The 20,840-nt window shown below is 40.4% G+C and overlaps 1 long non-coding RNA gene across 1 annotated transcript; it reads right to left on the reverse strand.

Moving 5' to 3' along the window:
- Window positions 1-379: 379 nt before the first annotated feature.
- Window positions 380-15,570, reverse strand: LOC128915650 (uncharacterized). The gene is made up of 3 exons (XR_008468705.1): window positions 14,032-15,570; window positions 7,069-7,245; window positions 380-761 (listed from the first exon to the last, which is right to left on the reverse strand). It is a non-coding gene; the product is annotated as an uncharacterized LOC128915650 (long non-coding RNA).
- Between the last annotated feature and the right edge of the window lie 5,270 nt (window positions 15,571-20,840).

Below are 20,840 nucleotides of genomic sequence, written 5' to 3' on the forward strand. Positions count from 1 at the left end.
TAAAATTTCTTACCAGCGTTATGACAGTGATTTCAAAAGCTACGTTATTAAAAAAAGAGGCGTAATAAAAAGGGATGACACTCCTTTCAAATTGTTCCAGGATTTAGTTATTTACCTTAATCAATTACAAAAAAAGGTAGGATTGTCTCCTCCATTTGCACGCCTAGAATAGCTCTTTTGGAATAGCTCCAATACTCTGTAATTTTAGGCTTAGGACAGCTGCTCACTCGAGTCAAGCTAATAAAATTTCACAAAAAATACATCACTCTGTTTGCAGAACTAGATGGAGGCAAAGAAGTATCAAAACGCTTGATTTATCTCAATACCTCGCAGCAAAGCTACCCCTGCTCTCAGAAATACTAAGGTGTATGGTACCATGGAAAGTCTTTGACTGTAACAATACGCCAAGAGAAAAAATGGAAATGAAAGGGAAGAAAGGCACTTTCCCTGATGGGATTCAATTGTGTTGTTGACTCTCTCTCTCCAGGATCCCACCTCCCAGCCGTCCTAAAGCAAATGACATACAAAATGGTCTATGTTGCTACACTACAGCTGTACGTGTCAGTCTAGCAATCAGCTGTGGAGTCCTAAGGATGGGGTTATTTAAGCTCTAGATCAGGTTTATTTGGGAAATGGCTTACTTCTAGTACCGTGTCTGTGCCATTTGTGGAAAAGTCGTCTGTACGATCCTGCCTCCCACCAGCTGGTCTTCTGTTGGTCTTCAGACGTACATGTCTGTATGTCTGCCATGGAGCAGCCACCTGCGATGCATTCACAGATCAATTTACTGTCAAGTGGTTTGGAGTGATTCTGTGCTCAGTTTGAGATGGAGTTGCCCTAAGTAGCTGAATTTCAAAGCCTGTTTCCTACAGTTGTACTTACAGTAAATTAAGCCATTTCAAAGGGTTTTCATTTAGACACTGGCAAGTGTTTCTGTACTTAATGTTGTTTTGATTGAGATCTGCTCTATAGGACTTCTGTGTAGCTCTTGGTCCTCCTTGCAAGCAGATGATGAAGCAGAGATTTCTATAGCATATCCTAGTTCGGTAAAAAGCCAATTGCAGACATCAGAAGTGAGCCAGGGTGATTTCCAAGTCACCCCTTCAATTCAGGATCAGCCCTGGCACAACCAGACTCATCTCACTTGTGCTTTGGTGGGAGCCCTTGCTCAGATAACCCCTTTGTATCTCTCTCAAGATTGGTTTTGTTTTCAAAGCCAAAGATAACAACACTTCCCTACTGATGTGCTTTCCATGTATTATTAGATTTCATTGCTGGTATAGCTTTCCTTTTTACAGACAAGTTGACCAACCCTGGCACCTTAACGGGCAGAAAAGATAGATGCAGGCAAAGCCCTTGAACTCCAGGAAAAGGGAATCTCATTCTGCTAATGCTCAGTAATTCCTCTTTCTTTTGTCTTGCAGACCATGTGGCAGGAGACCTGCTGCTTCTTTCTCCTCTAACACCTTGTCTTATTGAAACTCCCTCCTCTGTTGATCACCATGCAAAATAGGTTGTGTCCTTAAAACATATCAACTAAGCAAACTCCTCCTGAAAGAACAGGGAACATTCCTCAGCAATTTGTGTGAAAAGTGTCTCATCCATGTGGATGAAACTCCGTCTGAACGGAGTGAGGAAATGCTTTGTATATATGTGTGCATTATGTATCTATGTACAGTACTTGTAATCTAATTGGTACTTCTTAATTTTCTTGGCTGCTTTTTGTTTAGCAAGATCAGTTTTGTCCTCCTTCTTTGGGAGGTGGATATCTTAATCATAATTATAACATTTATAAAAACCATTCATACCTTCTTATATTTTATGAGATCTGAGGTATCTAGTAAATTTCTAGAAACCTCTTTTTTCTCCCAACCTAACAGAAGATAGGACTGCATTAGATTAGGTGAAATTTAAATGCATTAGCTGTTAGCCAAAGTGAATTTTCATATAAATTAATATTGTTATTGTATTTTAATAAAGCAATAGCATTTATGGAATTATGTAGATATCAATCACTTGGAGGTGTCTTGGAACAATTATTGACTTCATGCATCATCTGCTTCTTCACTTCAGAATTTGTTGCACTCTTCATAAATACCATATATCAGCGAGCCATAAAACACATTTTAAATGCCTTCTAGCCCATCACAGACACTGTTGTTAGAAAAAGCCCCCTGAGCCGATGACATCCTAATATGTGACTATGTAATTAAAATTTTGACATATGCAAAGAGTTGTAAAATAGATAAAAGAGTATGTATTGTAAATAGAAGTTTAAAGGCTCTGAGCAGATGGTTCGTTTGTGAAAGAGGTACGGGGAGCGCCAAGAAATGACAAACAGATGGCTTAGGTGTGAAGGACAGGCAGGGAAATCTGGAAGAGCTGAGGATGCAATGGACGGCTCTGGATTTTTGCACACACTAAGCGAATCACGAGGCTTGAATAGAAGGTTAAACATTTTACATTTTTCTATTTGCATTTATATAAATGTGTCAGTGGAAAACGTCCAGCAATAAAGCCTGATAATAACACTCAAGACAAGTCATGCTTCATAGGCTTTAGGGAGACAAGGTCTGTTCAAACTGCAGATATCACTTGAACAATAACACAGGCACTTCTATCCTAAGTAATATGTGTGGGCTGAGTTGTCTTAATTCAAACAGAAATATTCAAAAGTGTAGCAAAACCATATTGCCAATATTTACAGGTGCCTGAAAAATAGTTTCAGTAATGTACTAAATGAACTACCGTTTGCCAGCTGCTGCTCCTTGCTCACTGTTGTCTTAGCAGTATGCTGAGTGAATTCACTGCAAATTTAGGTGATTAGACACCAAAATCAAGTCTAAAAAGGCATCTCATTTGGCCAGAAAGATCAGGTCGAATGTTGCTTCTATTTTTGAAGCGATGGCAAGTCTTAAATCATGACCAGATTAAAATTATGACACTGCTAAATCCATCCTTGGGTCTAATTTTCTGTTACATTTTTGCTCTCTCGTATTTGTCAGACTGCAGGCAAGCTCAAAATATACATCACCAGCTACAAAACAGAACAATTTCTGCACACAAACGGGCAAGAATCACTTTTAGTAATCAAAATGAAATTTCCCAAGAACTGTGATAATGCCAGGATTTTGAGAGTGCTCTTTGATCAGATTCTGTATGAAAACTTGATCAATGTAGTAAAGGGGGGATATTTTTGAACCCTTTTGCAGAAGTCAGTTTTGTCAGCAGGGATTCATTCTGAAAATGGTAACTGAAGCCAAGAAAACCTTAGGCACAGTCAAATAAACGTCCCCATTTTATAGCAACGGCTAATGCCCAACTGAGAAAATAGAAACTTAAAAGCATCACAAAATGATCCTTCTCTGTATCTTTGGGAAAACTTGACTGAACAGATTTTTCAAAGCTATGGAGAAAGATTTCAGGGATTACTCTGGAGAAAAAATCAAAGCAAGATAGAGACCTCAAATCCTTGTGGAAATTGTGCTCTGCCCACCTTGCCTGGACTGAAAATCTCACCACAGCAAGTTAGCCTAGCACATTGTATTAGTATGCCTTCTTATTTACTGATGGCCATGTATTCTGAAGTGCTTAAAGCTACTTTAAAGGCACTACATGTTTTTAAAAAAATCTATCTTTTACAGGGCTGAGAGGAAAAAAATATACCTACCCAGTACAGACTAATAAAAGGCCACCATCCTTCTGCAGATAGTTACAGAGATGTAAAAGTCTTCCAAAATAGCTTCATTTTGTAAATTCTGTAATAAATATTTATTCTTTTTGCTTACCACAAAAGGCTATTTACATTTGAAACAGCATTTCTGTTTATGAAAAGTGAACTTCGGCAAAGCAGTTGTTACATGGGAACCTTTTTTAGATCTCCCTAAAGTTTACCTTGCAACTTTTTAACTTGCAAAAAACCCCAACACAATCATTACTGTTGCATCGCATGGTTTCTTGCATAATAGTACTGGAAATGGAATTGGTAGCTGTGTGCCGTGTAGATACTACGGTAGTGGGGGAACACTGGAGTGCTAATAAAAAGCCTGTTCTTTGCTGACTGCTGCTGCACTGTATAAAAGCTGGGCATTGTTTATTACAACTGTTTGAAAGACTAGCAGAATATGGTTCCTCCAAGAATCAAACCGGAGTTTCACTACAGTGTCCCGTAGTAAATATTATTTGAAAACAACAACTACCTTTGCTTGTCTTTGAGGAGTTCCCATAAACCGGTTAAAGCTAATTCTGGTTTTCTGCCTTACAAAGCCGCACGAGTTATTCCAAGTCTGACCTGCGGAGCAATCTGCCTTGCAAGGTACATGTACCTTTTAGGTTTTATCTATTTTTTGAACTTCATCTGCATTTATTTTGCTTCCTGGATAATCTCTTTAACCCCTGACAAACTTCTCTTCCTCAGCAATCTTGTTCTTCTGTATACGTCTCTCTGCCTAGTTAATTTTGTCTCTGCATTTCTCAGGCGTGCCAAACAGTAGCTAGCATCCTCCCAGCTGCCACTTCTCCTTATGGTGACAATCCCTTCTCCTGCCGGCTTCTTGATTTTCCTACTCAAAACATCTCTATTGCTTTGCTCTCCGTTCCTCTTGTACTCCAGTTTGCTATCATGCAGCATAATTCTCATCATCGATCCATACTTTTTCCTAGGATGTTGGTAAATTTATCTTCTTTTTGCCTGGAGAGGAGCTGCGTGTTTGAGCTATATGTTATTCTCAGAAGGATGAACTGATTTGACCTCCTCTTCTTTTTTTTTTGTTAAGAGAGGGGCTGTTACTTGTGATGTTTTTTTATCTCACTCCTGTATTCTAGGCTATCCTGGTTCTTCTCCTTGATTTCTTTTATCTGCTAGGTATCGCACCATACCAGCTGTCCAAAGGAGATGAATTTTAGTAGGGCTGTTTGTGCTATGACAGCTAAGGTTGTGTCAGAAAAGTATTACAAATGACATCCTTCAAAAGTTTCTAGTAGCCATAAACATTTGCTCTAAAACTGCGTGGGGGATTTTGCTAAGGATATTATTTTTATGTTTATAAATCCAGATGTGCTTTATATAAATAATTACAAATAATGTGCAAATAAAATACATTGATATATTCTAAATGCCTAATAGAAACAATAAAAGCATATAATAAATATGTATATAACTACAGATTACTATTATTTCGGTGGGGGGATTGCTCCTGTGTAAAAATGTTATTTGAATAACAAACAGCATACCTATTTTGGGGTATGTATTTTTCAATAAATGTAAAGCATAGAAATTGTATTTAGATATAAACGCTCCTGAAAAGTAAAACAAAAGCTCACCTCTGCCTAGTGTCTAGATGTTTCTGAACTTCCACAAATACCATAGAGCAATACGTGCTCCCTGGGTGAAGCGCGGAGAAGGCACAGGCATTCCTCAAGACAAATATAAGATGGCTGATGCCACATCGTAAGATTGAGAATCAAAGAAAAGGATTAAAGCAAACCCACTCAGAGCACAATACAGGAATTAAAAAGTAATTGAAACGAAGCGATAGATCCTCTTTCTCCCTTCTAGTCAGTACGTTTGTGAGGACATCAATGCTTCAACCATTTGTTTAGCTTGTTTACTAGGACTAAATATTGAGGTTTCTAATATAGGAGGGAATTAAGAGTTGCAGAGCTGCCTTCTCTCCCCATGAGGGCTGTTCGTAGGATGCACGGCAGGAGTGCAGCCCCTGCACACCTCAGCACGGGGGGAACTGCTGGGAGCGGGAGGTGGCTCTGCCACGCCGGCACCGGGACAAGTCCCTGCCAGGCACCGCGCGGGTGCATGGCGAGAGGAAGGCAGATCCAAGGAGGAGAGAAAAAAGGAACTTTCCTATGGATGACTGACAGTCATAATCTTTTCTCTCCCCTTCTATCAGGGCTATGGTAAAATCACGGTAAATTTTATTTTGTTCTGTCTCCTCTCTGAGGATAAAAATCTTAAGCTCATTCTAGTGAGGAGGGCTGTGCCCTCATTTACACTGAAGTCAATGATTTCTTCAGATGACTCCAGATTTACAGTGCCCTGAGCGAGAGAAGAATTTGACCCATAATTTTTTTTTAAAATAGTTATGTTTTTTTGCACAGTCTTCCTCGTGAAGACTCACTTTACTCAGCCATCAATATTCACACTTTAAAGGCTTATTTCCATCAAGTTCCATCAATGACCTTTAGAAATTGGTCCCTTCAAATAAGAAAAAAGACCTCAATTACAACAACATCTGCCTCCATCTAGCACTTTATTTGCCTTAGAGAAGGGATGGAATGATGATTAAGTTAATGGATAGGTCATTTTCATTCTTCACATTTACCATGTAAGTGGCTCCATGAATCACCATTTATCTGGAGCCCAATCATGGAAGGCAGTGTCAAAACATCCATTGACTTCCACAAGCTCTTTTCCTGCACACCTCAGAGAAGGGAAGTGGAGTACTGGCATTAATCAACCTTTACAACCCATACGATAACATATTTGTCTTTTCTTAGGGCTGGAAAATAAACACTACTGTCCTCAGGCTCCCGTTTCTCTAAAATCTCCATTGGCTACCTCAGCTTTTTCTACTGGTGCTCCATTAGGCAGCAGCACAGCCTTACGTGGCCACTTGCAAGCAGTAAGCTGACAATTTTGCTCCCTTAGCTGAGATAAAACAGAGTGAAACGACAGCAGAAGAGAATAATTTCTCTACCAACTTATTCCTTTTTACTAGTCCGATGCAAATATATGACCAAAGTGATATGGGCAGTGATGGAGTGAGACATTACAGTGTCCCAGTCCGTGCACATGTCACACCGCAAAACATTGCACAACCCTGCTTGAAGGGACAGAAAATTGTTGTGTGTGTGGACTGCTGATGCCAACCACAGCAGTGAACGGCCTAAGCAGAGAGGATGTGTACGTAATGTAAGAGAAAGATATGTTTAAGACATAGAAAGTGACAAAAACTGAACAGTTTAGGATCTGGGGAGGAACTCGACCTCAGCAGGGAGACAGCCACGCAGCCAGAGGGTGAGCCCCAGTGCGTCACCACCACAGCAGCTTACCTCCTCCTGGGTCTTCTGAACAGACAGCCTGCACACCGACCGCCTCGTTCATCCCTCCAACTATATCCGTATCTTTGCAGAGCTGCGAGGATCTTCCTCGAAGGATTCAATTCTCCGACCTTACTCAGCTTTACTGGTCTGTTCTTGGACTTCCCCAACATAATGCTGTGAAATTCCCTGTGTATACATACACATTTGTACGTGAACATATGCATATGTAAATATGTGTGTATATATATACACATACACACATACAGGTTGAGATTGAAAACACAGATTGAATCAAAACCACTACATTGTAAAAGGGAACAGACGCTTTTAGCAAACGAAGGTTAAAGACATCAGGTTGCCAGTGAAAAAGAAAATAGGCCCCTACTAGTACGTTAAAAAGCAAATAAAACATCAGTATGCACATTACCATTGAGATTTGTTTTCTGAAACATCATGTATTAAAAAAGAGGGAGGAAGCAGAACAACTTGTTGTAGTGCTGGAGATGACACTGAAACTTTAAAAGACTGAGAGTTCACCACAACAAATCGAACCAGGCGGGAAGCAAACACACACAAAGCACAGCTCGCTTCGGAGCAGAAATGCATTACAGTGAGAGGCTGTTTGACCATTTCATTTGTTGACAAAGTTATAAAAATCACAACCATTAGACTGAGCAAGCAGTCGAGATTTACAAGAAAAGGAACGGTAACATGAAAAAAAATAGAGATGGAGTTTTTTATTTGAACTGACAAATTACATTTGTTATTCAATTCAAACACTATAACCATCAACCAGCTTAACACCAGAAGGAGCCTTGAAAGATGAGATATAAAAAGAACTTAAACACAAGGCTGGAAAGAACAATATGATCAGCATAAGTGCGATAAAAAGCAGCCCAGAAAGTTGTATTCTGAAAAACTCCGTGGCCTGTAGAGAAGACACAAGTTGGGCTAAAGTTGGTGACTTCAGTGTAAGCAGGGGCTGGACGGCAAGGCAGGCGACAGCAGCGTTTTACCCATAGAAAATGCCAAAGGGAAGAAGCTGCACAGAGCGTGGGCATTTGGTTACCAGCACAAAATCACTTGTGTCACAAAGCGAAGAGAGAGACACATAAAATAAAGCGCCCCTACGATGAACACGCTGCCTGCGCCGCGGGACCAACAGCAGTAACATCCTCAACACAGAAATACAGAAGCTGCATAATTTAGCTGCATGTAAATGCATACTCAGAAAAATGCCCTTTCATCCTTACGTGAGTGTGCGCACACGCGCACGCATAGGTATATATATGCATTTTTCTAATAGCGGAGATTTTCCCTGTGTCTTCTGATAGTGCAGAATGCCAAAATAATTCAGTAGCATGTCAGAATGTATCAGCCGTAAAAAGCAACGCATCTGGGGATGTGATAATGTAAACAATCCTAAGCAAAATTTTATTTCTACAGAGAATCTTTCTGTTTAAAACTGCTTTTCCTTAACCTTCAAGGATATGGCATCTAATCGTCTGAAGATAACATATATCAATTCTAAGCCACATTTACGAATTTCACTCAAAAGCGAGGACTCCTCTGAGTTATTAAACCATTAAAGGCCTCTGTCACTTTTCATGTCAAGGTTAATAATCAAATGATTAAAACAGTTAAAGTTAAAACTGCAGCAGTAAAAATGCAACATTGTCACTCATTTTATGAGAGTCAAGAACAATCCTACATATTTTTTGATACGAAAACTGCGTCAAACAGCTTGTAACTATCAGGTAGCTGCTGGAAAAGGAATTTAAAACACTGTTTCCAATGCTATCAAAGGGAAGTTGTTTGATTCTACTTTCCAGTAAGGAAATCTGTCTTGCATTTCATTTAAATATATTAACAATCCTTCATCGTTTTAATTTACCTGAGTTTGTTCAGATTAGGAGTCTGAATGTGCTTCCAATATCAGAAGTGCCTCATCAAGAGCAATGATGCATTAGCACTGCTCGATTTGCAGCTGCTTTGGTCCTGACAAACTTGGACGCCAGGTAGTACAATGGCTCTGAGCAAAACATATGGGACATAAGATTAATTCTTTTACTTACAGGCTTGCCAGCACGCAGGGAGAGTGCTAGCGAATAGTAATTGCAAAGGGGAGAGTGCTAGTGGAAGAATCCCTGTAAAGGCCCGTGCCCCGAGGCGATGTTAACTCCAGCGTGGGACCCACCCTGCTGTGAAATCCCCGGTGTGGTGGGCCATGTCACCGGCCAGGGAAGAAGCCTCCAGAATGGAGCACCCCAACGTCATGGGAAGGTGAAAACAGAGAAATCTGACTTCCCTTTGACTTCTGTGGGGCTGCAACTCCAGGCTTGGGGTTTTTGTAGATACCCATGGCCTCAAGTACATTTAAGAGCTACGATTTACCAAATCTGTCTTGGAGCAGTCTAGAAAAGCATCCCTCATTTTGGGCTAATCTCCGCCTGGCATTTTCTGTCTCCCTCCATGTTTTGTGGAGGGTGACCGCCAGGTATTTGTAACTCAGTCAAGTAATGCTAATTCAGTAATGATCACCACTGCTTCAACTTGTTACATTCTGGATTTGGGCATCCTTAATTAGTTTCCTCGTTGAAACTAATAGAATTATTCATGTGCTTATATGTGCGTTTGAGCACTTTGCTGTTTAAAAACTTATTTTTAAAAAGCTAACCAACAGCTGCAGTTAATGTTACATGAAAAATTTTAATCTAAGTCACATTTTCAGTATTTCTTAACCTTCTGACTTTCTGCAGTTGAATTTGAATCATCCAGACATGGCTTCTTTAAGTGTAAGCTATTCTGGGGAAACTTGACCAAATAATGTGGATTATTCTACAATTATATGTAAAATATATATATATATATATGTTTGCAAGTTATTTCTAATAAGCAGCGAAAAGCTGAAATTTGCTGTAGAAACGTTTGCTATAGAAACATTTTCCTGGAGGAGAAATGTGTTGAAATTCCTTCAAGAAATCTTGCTGACTACTTCACTAAATTCTATTGCTGTTTCTATTTTGGGATAGTTTGTGAAGGATTTATCTGGTTTGCGAAAAGCTAAAAGATGGTGTTGTACATTGTATGATGATACAATGAATTCAGCCTTCGTGTTACCTTTTGGACTTGTGCACTACAGCAATCTTTCAGTTTTATGATTGGATGCTGTGTATCAAACGTACAACGCTGCAGATTTCTCACATCTTTGGTTAGCTGTGTTGCTCTTCAACAATGCTACGACACCCAGCTGCTGAGTTCTACTGTGATACAAAAACCCACAAACGTGCAGGAAATAATAGGACCTCCAGCCAGGTGACCGAAAAAACAACAGTGGCATTCTCATTTAGGTCATAGGAGTAAATCATATGAAAACTATTTATCAAAACCATACGTAGCTGAACAAAAAGCAGAGCAAAACTATTCCAATAGCTATGTACCCAATCACTTGAGTTGTGTTTAGAGAAATCCAAATGAAAAAAAGCATGTCCTTGAATGACAACTAGGCTTCAGTGCACACCAAAATAAAATTATAATTAATGTAACCAGTGTCTGTAATTCGCCATAGCAAAATATGACTGTTTGTTAATAAACTGCATCACTTGCAATGTGCTTCCATATAAGAAAAATAAGCTCCCTTAATTAAGGTTCAGAAAACAAGAAAGAAATAGGAAAGATAAAGCCCATTGCTCAAAATCTAACTTCTAACTTCCATTTGAAGTAGATAATATGCATGTAGACACGGCAGCATTTGTGTGATAATTTGCTAGAAACAACGTACTAGAATTAACTTCTCATTCTATTAGTTTGCTATTGCTGAACATAGCAATACAACGTTGTAAAAGTCGCTCCCTCGATGTATATTGTTTCTTTATAGTAAAATGCCATGATTTAGTATTTTTATTTCCCATCACCTGTTTTTTTTCTCTGGAAGACTAGCTGATTAGGCTCACTTCAGGCAGTTTGAACCGAAAGAGAGAAACAGCTAAAACAAGCTAGGAAAAAACACTACAGGAGCTATTTTGCTCTCTCCGTAATTTGAAAGAGCTCTTCAGCCACTGTGCTGTTAAATTCCACCGGGTTCTGCTGGAAGAAAGAGAACGCTGCAGGCAAGGCGCTGAGGAATTAACTTGGGTTTTTTTCAGCTGCGTCTCTCTCCTTTTTGGAAAATATTTTTAGATTAAATCCTTGTTGTGGCCTAAAATAAATCTCATACTTGAAATACATAACAGCAAATCTTGTTTACTCTATGTGGTAGTGAGAAGTCTGTTTCTCAGGCATCACGAGAAAATGGGATTCCACTTGTATGGCAAGATGAGGATTGAAGATGATGCTACTGGAGCAAGGGGACATGGTGTCTTCTTACTGTCCGACACACCGGTTACCCTCTGTGCTGGCAAGGGCAGCTCAGGAAGAGGGGATCTCAGGCCAAACCAGTCTCGAAGACCTGCCAATCACACTATACACATTTCAGGGCCATGCCCGGAATGCTCCACCCTGCAGTGGTTGGAATGTATAGGCGTGCTGCTGGAGCACATCTGCCAGAAGAAACCCAGTTGTGGATACTTTGAGATGGGAATCAAAGCGCAGTAAGGGGACACAACCAGGAGGTGTGTTTCAAAAGGGCGCTCCTTCCTGCGCTGAACAAAACCACTCATTTTTTAGCTCACGCTTTGAGCAACCTGGTCTAGTGGGAGGTGTCCCTGCCCATGGCAGGGGGGTTGGAAATAGATGATCTTTAAGGTCCCTTCCAACTCTAACCATTCTACGATTCTATGATTCTAACGCAGATGTGCTCGTTTTGGTTAAGTCAGGGCAGAATAACAACATAGTAAATGATCCAGTTGTTCAGATGTGATGGGGCAGTGGCAGCAGAAAGAGGTCTGCTGAACAGTTCTTTACTTTCCCATGAAGTGATAGTTTCACGAGACCAAAAAAACCCAAACACACAAACAAAACAAAAAAAGTGACACCTATAAAGAAAAAGTTGCAGTAGCTTTGCAAGTTCTCCAGTTGAAACTGGTGGGAATCAGCTGACTCTTCATGTGGTGGGCCTGGGGTAGGTGGCGTGGGCTGCAGACCAGTTTGGGATGGGCTTGGGGTGGAGCTACAACGTCCCCTCCCTGCGTCTGCAGAAGCCTTGAACCAACTGCCACAAAGAAGAGTTAAAGATCCACATGCCACGATTTTTAGTAGCATCCGAGCACCTTACTGCTTCGCAATAATACACGCTGACACCCTGTTGTTACAACCTTGCGTTTGTGTGAGGCTGTGGAAGAGAAAATCATCTAAGTTATTTCAATTTCTTCACTCAGAAAACAAATGATAGCTAAACAGAACAAACGCAACTCTTCCTCCCAAACCCTCCAAAATAAAGCAATGGTAGGGATAAAATCTTCTTGTTATCTATTATAATTCAGAATAATTACATTTATTATTGGCTTATTTTAATCATCTTTGGACACACTAGAATAGTATTTTTCTTTCAAATTCAACAGAACATAGAGTTTTAGATTACTTATATTTATGAAAGGAATTATATGATGTGATGTGCCAGCAGGAGACAGGATATGCCAACCCAGGAGATCTTTTCCCACTTCTATTTCTTTTTCAGTGTTCCTGTGTTTCTACTTAGGAGGCTGGTATAATGAAAGTGGTACTCATAATATGCAATATATTTTTCCAGATTACTTTAATAGTGCCAAAAAGATAACCAGTGAATAATCATAATAAAATATATGTAAAGGGGATCACAAATCTCACTGATGCAGAACAGGAAGAATTTATTTTCAAAGTGTTGCTAATGACTTTCTGCCTGCCCCTTTGAAAATTGCTTTGAGCTTAGTACTATCCCTTGGAAATCCAATTCATAAATTCACAAGCAGCATGAAATTCCAGTAGGAAATAAAACACTTTTATTCAAATGTATTACAGCATGTTAATGCTGTTTCTTAGAACATAAACTGCAGTAAACACTGCTCTGAAATACAAACAAGGAGTGACCTTACTTTGTGGTTTTGAAAAGTTTCTGGGTTAAAAGCCAAAGCTCAGCACACAGACAGATCGCAGATTATGAAAAAATGGATCCAGATGATTTTCTGTGGCTAATGCAATCAAAGAGAAGGCAGCGCTGCTGTGAGCGGCGCATCCCTTCCCTGCGTCGAGGAATCGGTACAGGGAGCTGCTGCGTTGGGGAGCTGCAGGGACCGGCGCGATGCTTCCCAACCCACTGCCAAAACAAGCAATATGCAGCGAGCAGGTGCTGCAGACTGGTGCTTTGGCAACAGTGCTGTGTCATTCAGCAGCTGCTGATAAGTGATAATTTTTCATGGGAGCTATCTCAGAAGCATTTCTCCAAGTGGCTGGTTCTCATGACCGCCTCTGCTCTCATTTTACTCTGAGTGCTCCTCTTAAGCACACTCAACTGATCTGCTCTGCCTGGAGGGTGATAGAAAGTTGCTGAATTTCTAAATATTGCCACTAAACACATACTGGTTTGTAACAGGACTCTGGAAAAAAACTGATAGTCTCCTTATATCATACTCTCCATAGCTCTGCTGAATACTTTCCACTCAATGCAGATGGAAAAGGCTTCTCATACAACCCATCGTTGCCAGTGCGTATTTGGCTGCCTCGTGTCAAGAGTGGCTCACTCCCTTTTCCTCTTCACTTTTTTAAGGGAAAGCAACCAATATCCATAGAGAATTGTAAAAGGAAGCAATAGTGGTATCTAAGACAGAAAAAAACAGGCAGCTCAGAACTTCCTTAGCAACTAATGGGTGCGAAGGGCCTAAAGGGTGCCCAGGGTCTGGGAGCTCCCATCTGCATCACAAGAGGCGCGTGACTGCTTGGGGACTCTGCTGAGCACTCGTGTGAAACCACTGGTGACACCACAACGGAGTGAAATGGCACCTCTTTGGAAAAAAAAAAAAAAAAAGAAAGAAATTCTTGATTGCAAATCAGAGTAATTACCTTTGAAAAAAGAAAAGATTAATTAACTGCAGCTCCTGTAGGTCCTGGGGAATGGGAGGTTGTCAAGCCCAGTCCAGTTCTTGAGACAAGAAGTGAAAGATCAGCCACCTGGAACGGCACCACCAGGGAAGGCTCCGGAGCAGCCGACGTGGCTTTCGTGGGAAACCTCACGTCTCTCTTATCTTCTGCAATTTTCTCAAAATATTAAACAGTAAATGAAAGTGACCTCTGCTGAACATCAGACTTATGCAAACTTTTTCAATAACCAACAAAATCACCCCTGCATAGCTGACTTTTAATTACAATTTAATATTTTCTAATAATTGTGTTAAGTGCCTATAAAACAAGAAAGGGCAACTTCATCGACTAGGATGACTGAATTACTGTAAAGACAGAAAGACTAAAAGAAAGGAGGAAATATCAAGAATTGGCTAATTTGGGATCAATGCTCAAAAAATCTATATTTATCTATAACCTCTATCTTGATGTCTCTGTAGATGTATGATGTATCTCTGTGTGTTGACTTATAAGAAAGGTTGTTAAAGTTGCCTATGTTTCTAAACAAACATTTTTGTAAGTAAAAAAAGTCTTGCTGAGTTATAACCTTTCGTCTTACAATTTAAGGATCTATGTTTTATAGAGCAAATGGGTGATGAGCAAATGAGCGTATCTGTCTCCTGGGCTCAGGTCTCATGTGCTCACTCGATGCAAAGTGTCCGTAGCGACTCAGATCATCCTCCCTTTCAGTCCCTGCACTTCTACCTGAGGCCAACAGGCTACGACCCGTTCCCATACTTCTCTTACCTCTGGGATAACCTGCAGCCAAACAGCCTCTTTAAAATATTATTTATTTTAACAAAAAAGCATTGTCGAGAAAAACTGTTTCAAAAAAAGCAATACGGAGCTAAATTTCCCTTCAGACCCCACTCATAGGATTTGGGAAAGGTCAGTTCCTTCAGAGTTTTCCACAAGCCTCCACCAGCTGGAGTTGCAAAGTTCCCCTGGCCCCAGCCCTGGACTTCTTAACCCTTTCGTCTTGAGCTCCAAGGTCCCAGGCTGGGTAAAACACAACTGTCACTCGAGACAAAAGAAGCAAAATCTTCAACATAAGCTGCACGAGCCCTTGCCTGCCAAGAAAGAACCTAGACATTCCTATTCCAGTTTGATGGCAATACACCAATTTTTCTATTTTCCACTTTACTCTTTCTTAAAACTCAAGGACTTCAGGGATCATGATGAATAATGACCACTCTGCTGCATTTGACTAATGGCCTTTCTCAATAACAATGTTGTACTTTGGTATTCTTGCATTGTAGCCTCTGAAGAGTTTAGTGCATTATTAAATATCAGTTCCAGTTCTGTCATTTCAGGCTTAAAGCAGCTGAAGCTGTCTTCATATTTGAAAATCAGGTGCTAAGACAATCACGACTATCTCATTGCTTAAAATTAGACATCTAAATTCACCTTAAACATCCAAATAAAATCAAATGAGTTCTCAAAAATGCTAAGAATCTGCAACGTTCACAAACATCAGTGAGATCGGAGAATACCCAGCTTCTTTAGAAATAGAGAACTCTGTTTTATACCAAAATGAACAGGCTGACTTGCTAAATACCAGGTACTCACACTTGAATATCTTCTTCAGAGAACTCCGTATTTCATATCCAGAAATGTTTTCATTTCCTGGAATAGCTGTGGTTATTACTTTAATAAACTGAATTAGGAAATATGGTTATTGGTTGCCTAACTAGGCCAAATTAAGTTTCATTAAAAAATAAAAACTAGGATTCAAGTTCATACTTGACATAAAGGCACTTAAAATGTTAAAACAACCATATTCCTTTTCCTTTTTCTTTTAATATATAGATAAAGAAAATCCTTCCTGCATTAAACCTAGAGATATTCTCAACATTTCAAATGGACTAAAATATCATAAATAAAACTTTTAATTAAAATATCAAGTATACAATATTTCTATACTTATTATGCGTATGATTTTTTTCTGTTTGCTGTAGATCACAGAATAAGAACTGTAAAATGTCTTTATTAAAGTAGCAGGGTGATGCTCCAAAGCCATTACCTTGCCTCTCCTGGAGGCAGGGAAGTTACTCAGCCCAGCTGCTGTGGGGTGCAGAAGGTGCTGCTGCTGGTGGCCACAACCCCTCTTCTGGAAGTAGGTGGATGACATGGACATGGGCTGCAGCATCATAGCAAGTATCCACCAAGAAATTATATGTCATTCCTTGATAAAATTAGTTTGTCACAGACAAAACCGATTTAATGGCCATGTTAGAGGCATGTCTCAGTTATAAAAGGAAACACCAGGTAGGAGCATTTTTGGGGCTTATTACTTTCAGATCTAACACTGAGACAGTAAGGTCATGACTTTTTCAAAGCGGATACCTAGTTGTACATCCAGAGATAATGCTCCTGTGGCTCCTGCTGAGGCATTATGGTACCTCACCGTCTGGCTGGTCTCTAATGGGCATCAGCTGACACCTTTCTGAAAGCCCTGCTGCAGCATGATTTACTGTGCCGTGAGTGAACCAGGGTACCTGGGAGAAACACAAACGGGTACGACGTTAACATTGGACGCTTCAAAGCAGTTTGCCTGCTGTGAAAGAGGGCCAAAATATAACTGCAAGAAAAACGTACAGACTTGTTTTGTTCTCCTGTGTACTTGACTTCTCAATTAGGCTGCAGCCTCCCCATCCCTGCATCCTTGGAGAGACGGTTTAGGAAACCCACCCAAGAGACCACCGAAGTCCATTGTGCCAGGACTCGAGCCTGTGGCAAGGATGGCCCACACGCATCCATGGCCCATCCTGTTCCTGCAGAAAACAGGCAAAAACTGCAGCAACAAGCGCAGTACCAAGTCCTGAGCAGGAATAAACCAGCTTGACACTAGTCCAACAGCCCATCGCCCTTCAGTGGGATCATCTCGCCTTACCTGTAGGTCTGTACTACAGCAAAGCCAATGTAGTAATGGGGTTTTTTGTTGGAAATCTCACAATAAGAGAGAGTTATGTTGCTCATTAGAGTTCCCCTACGATGGGACTTGGTTCAAACTGAACTTGGAAAGGCAAAAGCAATAGTTATTGCTGTAAGAAGCATCTGTCAGCACTTAGCTTGTCACATCCCTCACAGACCAATTCCAGCTGCATTTATTAACGAAGAATCACTGAAGCACGAGCTAATTCTTTTATCTACACTTTTGTCCCAGCAAATTGGTGTTTAATTGTCTGAATGAAAAAAATTGTGGGTGGACACGGTAGCAAAGATAAACCCATTGATTCCCATCACAGAAACAGTTAAAAGCCCTGTTTATTTCCATACAGGAGCCTGTTCAGTATGTTTATAAAAGCCACAAAGCTGCTTTGGACTGTGGGCGGGTTATTGTGTACTAATTTCTACTTGCAAGGTTTTCAAATGATAGATTATCTCCAACAAATACGATTGTGGAGCTAAGCTGAAAAGGTTCCCTAAGCTGAAAAGGTTCAGTTACCTCTAAATATAATGGCAGATTCAGTACATTCATCTTCTGCCTTGAAAATTACTGTATGTGTGTTAGAAGGAAGTTCTGCAAACTTTTTTTCAGATTTATAATTAAATCACTGCACTTTCCACTTACTTAATTTGGATGTTGCAGGGCTATAGTATGGGAAAAGAGAGAAAGCATCAAATACCATTTCTGTGACAGTAGTTAATGAAAGGAGAAATACTGAAAGAGCTTTGTGAGAGGTTTAATAAGTAACTAAATGACCAAAACTAAACAAAGTAGTTACCACTGGGAAGTCAAACTGTGCCAAAGCCCTGTTTGCAAATGTTGAATGCTTAACGACACAACCACTGAAGTTTTTGTCTTCTCTCAGACTTTTCTCTTTTAAACTCTATTAAAATGTACAGACAATGCAGTTTAAGATAAAGCCACCTTCCTGCAAGCCCAGCAAGGAACCCACTCAAATCAGTCAGAGGATTTCTAGCATAATGCAGTTTCAGATATAAAAATTGCATGTTTTATTTTATAACAAATTTTATGACCTTCCCGGACCACAATCCAGCCCAAAGCACGTTCTTTCCTCTGATAGTTTATCAATACTTTAAAGGGTAATTAATATATCTGAAGCTATTAATCTGTCAGAAAAGGGTCGGTTTAGAAATCACAGTGTCTTAAAGAGCAAGAGCACATGCAGACTTTCCTGAGTCTTTGAGTCTCTCAGAGAAAAGTAGCACTTGCGTAAGCAGCAGATCAATCCCCGTTCACAGGTCATGTATGGCATAAACAGAAATGCAGTAGAGTAAATCCCAAAGAAATAAGAAGACATTCAAGAACAAAATTCTTTTCTGAGGTTTGCTCCACGTGGGACTATTGTACATTCATCATGCACTTGGATGAGGGGTTGTTTCCTCCCTGCAAGGAGAGGAGGACAAACCTGTGCCCTGTTCCTTGCTTAGCATTATGGGCAGGCATTTGGCTGTTGTTACCACTGCTGCTGCGCCTTTTCAGGCTTCGTTCTTGAAAGGATAATAATTGAAGTGATGAATAATGCTGAGAGGAGCAGCAGTGAATGACTGTCAAATTACAATCTCAGGTTTTGGTTTCGCATCCGCTCTTCACAGAAGTAACGAGAACAGAGCAGGACGTTCAACGCCACCAGGCAAGAATAGCACAGTCAAATATGAATTAAAACTAAAATAAACCAAAACGGCACTATTGCCTCGAGCCTCGAACCATTATTTATCTTCATGGAGAAAATAATTCAATACAGCATGCAATATTGCCCATTGTTGCTCTCTTTTAGGAACAACTCAAGATCAAGTTATAATCTCCCCCTATTCTCACTGCCCCCTTGGTCCAGTGCAGATATTCCCATACAGAAGTTATATTCTCACCTCATTTCTTCCAAAATCCTGTTGAAATTAATGGGAATTTGGCATAAGAAAATATTACAACATATCACATCATAATCATCATGTTACAGCATGTCAGACTAACGTGACAATAAATGGCTGAGTGGAAGGAAACAGCAGTTTAAACTGATACCGATATATAACAGCACCACAAAGCAGTTTTACTAACTCCCGCAATGGAAATTGATTAACAGTAACATGTTAAAAACCACATAAATAGATGCATTAGCTAATTACAAAAGAATCACTTTCTTGTCTAGTTGCATGAAGAGCACAGGAATGATTTCCCAGCTCATTAAGTTAGTAAATGAAAGAATAAAAAAATCAAGCTGCATGTGGTGGAAGGCAGAGGAAGCAGAGACAGACCTGTGCTGCAGAGGTAGAGATTTCCCTGCCAGGATAAAGGTACGGCCAAAGCCCAGACAAAGGGAGGCAAAAATGGGAGGTTTTTCACATGCAGTAGATTAGCAGATATGTACATAAACAGAAGAATAGATTTTTTTTTTTCTAGTATTTGTCCCCAGCACTGTGCCTCTCAGCCTTTCAGGCATTAGGTCTTCACTGAGCTTGATGCTTTATGCCTTAATTCACCTGAAGGACAGAGACAGACAGACAAGCAGCCGCATAAGCGGAGGGGCCCCTGCTGCCCACCCAGTGCCAGGCTGTTTGTCCCTCCAAGGGTTATGGCACGTCCCAGCTGGAGTTTGGAGGGGAGCGATGGGGGGGCTGCACAGCTGGGGGAGCTCTTCCCCCAGCGGAGATGAGTCCCGCAGCCTGCTCCAGGGCTTCGCTGGAAGTGTCAGAGATGAGCAATGCCTACTGGTGTTATTGGGCCATGAAGCCAACATCCCAGTAATGAATTGAGAGATAACCGAGTGAGGAGAGGTCATGAAAATGAGAACAAGTAGCTTATGTTTGCTCCGACACAAACAGGAGCTAATGGCAGAGCTCTGCCAGGAGGATGAAGTGCTCAGATTAGAGAACCAAATATTCATTACTGAAATATTTTGAATGTACATGAGTGGAACAAGATGGGATTTATCAAGGCCAGAGGAGAGGAACGTGTGTCCTTTCTTTCCCCTGTCCTAGGCAGAAGTCCCTCTGAAAATCTGAAATACTTCCTTAGGTTTTTTTTTCCGCACTGAAACAGAACCTGCTGCGTTGATCGGGGGTTACTGGGAGCTTCTGCTCACACAGAAACCCTGTAGCAGGGCACATTCACAACTAGGCTAAATGGGCAGTTATAATAAATATTTTGCTTACAGCTAATTTGTTAGCTACAGCATACAAACAGAAGACTAATTAAACGGGCCAAGATGCAGCACTCATAAGCAAAGTCAAGATACCAGGTGTTAGAAAGCAAACCGAGAAAGAATTGCCAGGTTTTCTATTTTCCACGACTTAAGAGAAGCAAAACTGCTGATGATCTGATATGTTTCACAAAACTTGCTGTGAACAGCATGGCACAGAGGTTCAGGCAAACATGCTGTAATGAGAAGATGTAGAACGTAAAAATAATTAGTCAAGGTTTATGGAGCCTACTAGCTAAACACAGGACACTGTGAAATTATCAAAGACATTGTAGAGGAGTACAATAATAGGAAAGCGGCGTATGGCAGATTCAGAGAGTGGATCTGCAGGCCTTTGTAGCACAACTAATATAATATAACTTCACTGCCAGTTAGTCTTGTGATTAGTCATTGTTAGTACCGCAAAGTATGGATAAAATAGCTTATTTGCACTGTACCATCCACTTCCTTATTTATCTTATAAACTACTTTCTGCATTTCCACTCTTAACACATTTTGAAAGAAAGACTTCTTGAAAGCCATCTATCGGACTCAGATCCTGATTTCCCTTCAAACAATTGGGCTCTGGAATACCAAAATCACAGAAGT

The sequence above is a fragment of the Rissa tridactyla genome, chromosome 10 (assembly GCF_028500815.1).
Source record: "Rissa tridactyla isolate bRisTri1 chromosome 10, bRisTri1.patW.cur.20221130, whole genome shotgun sequence".
NCBI classification, from domain to species: Eukaryota; Metazoa; Chordata; class Aves; order Charadriiformes; family Laridae; genus Rissa; species Rissa tridactyla.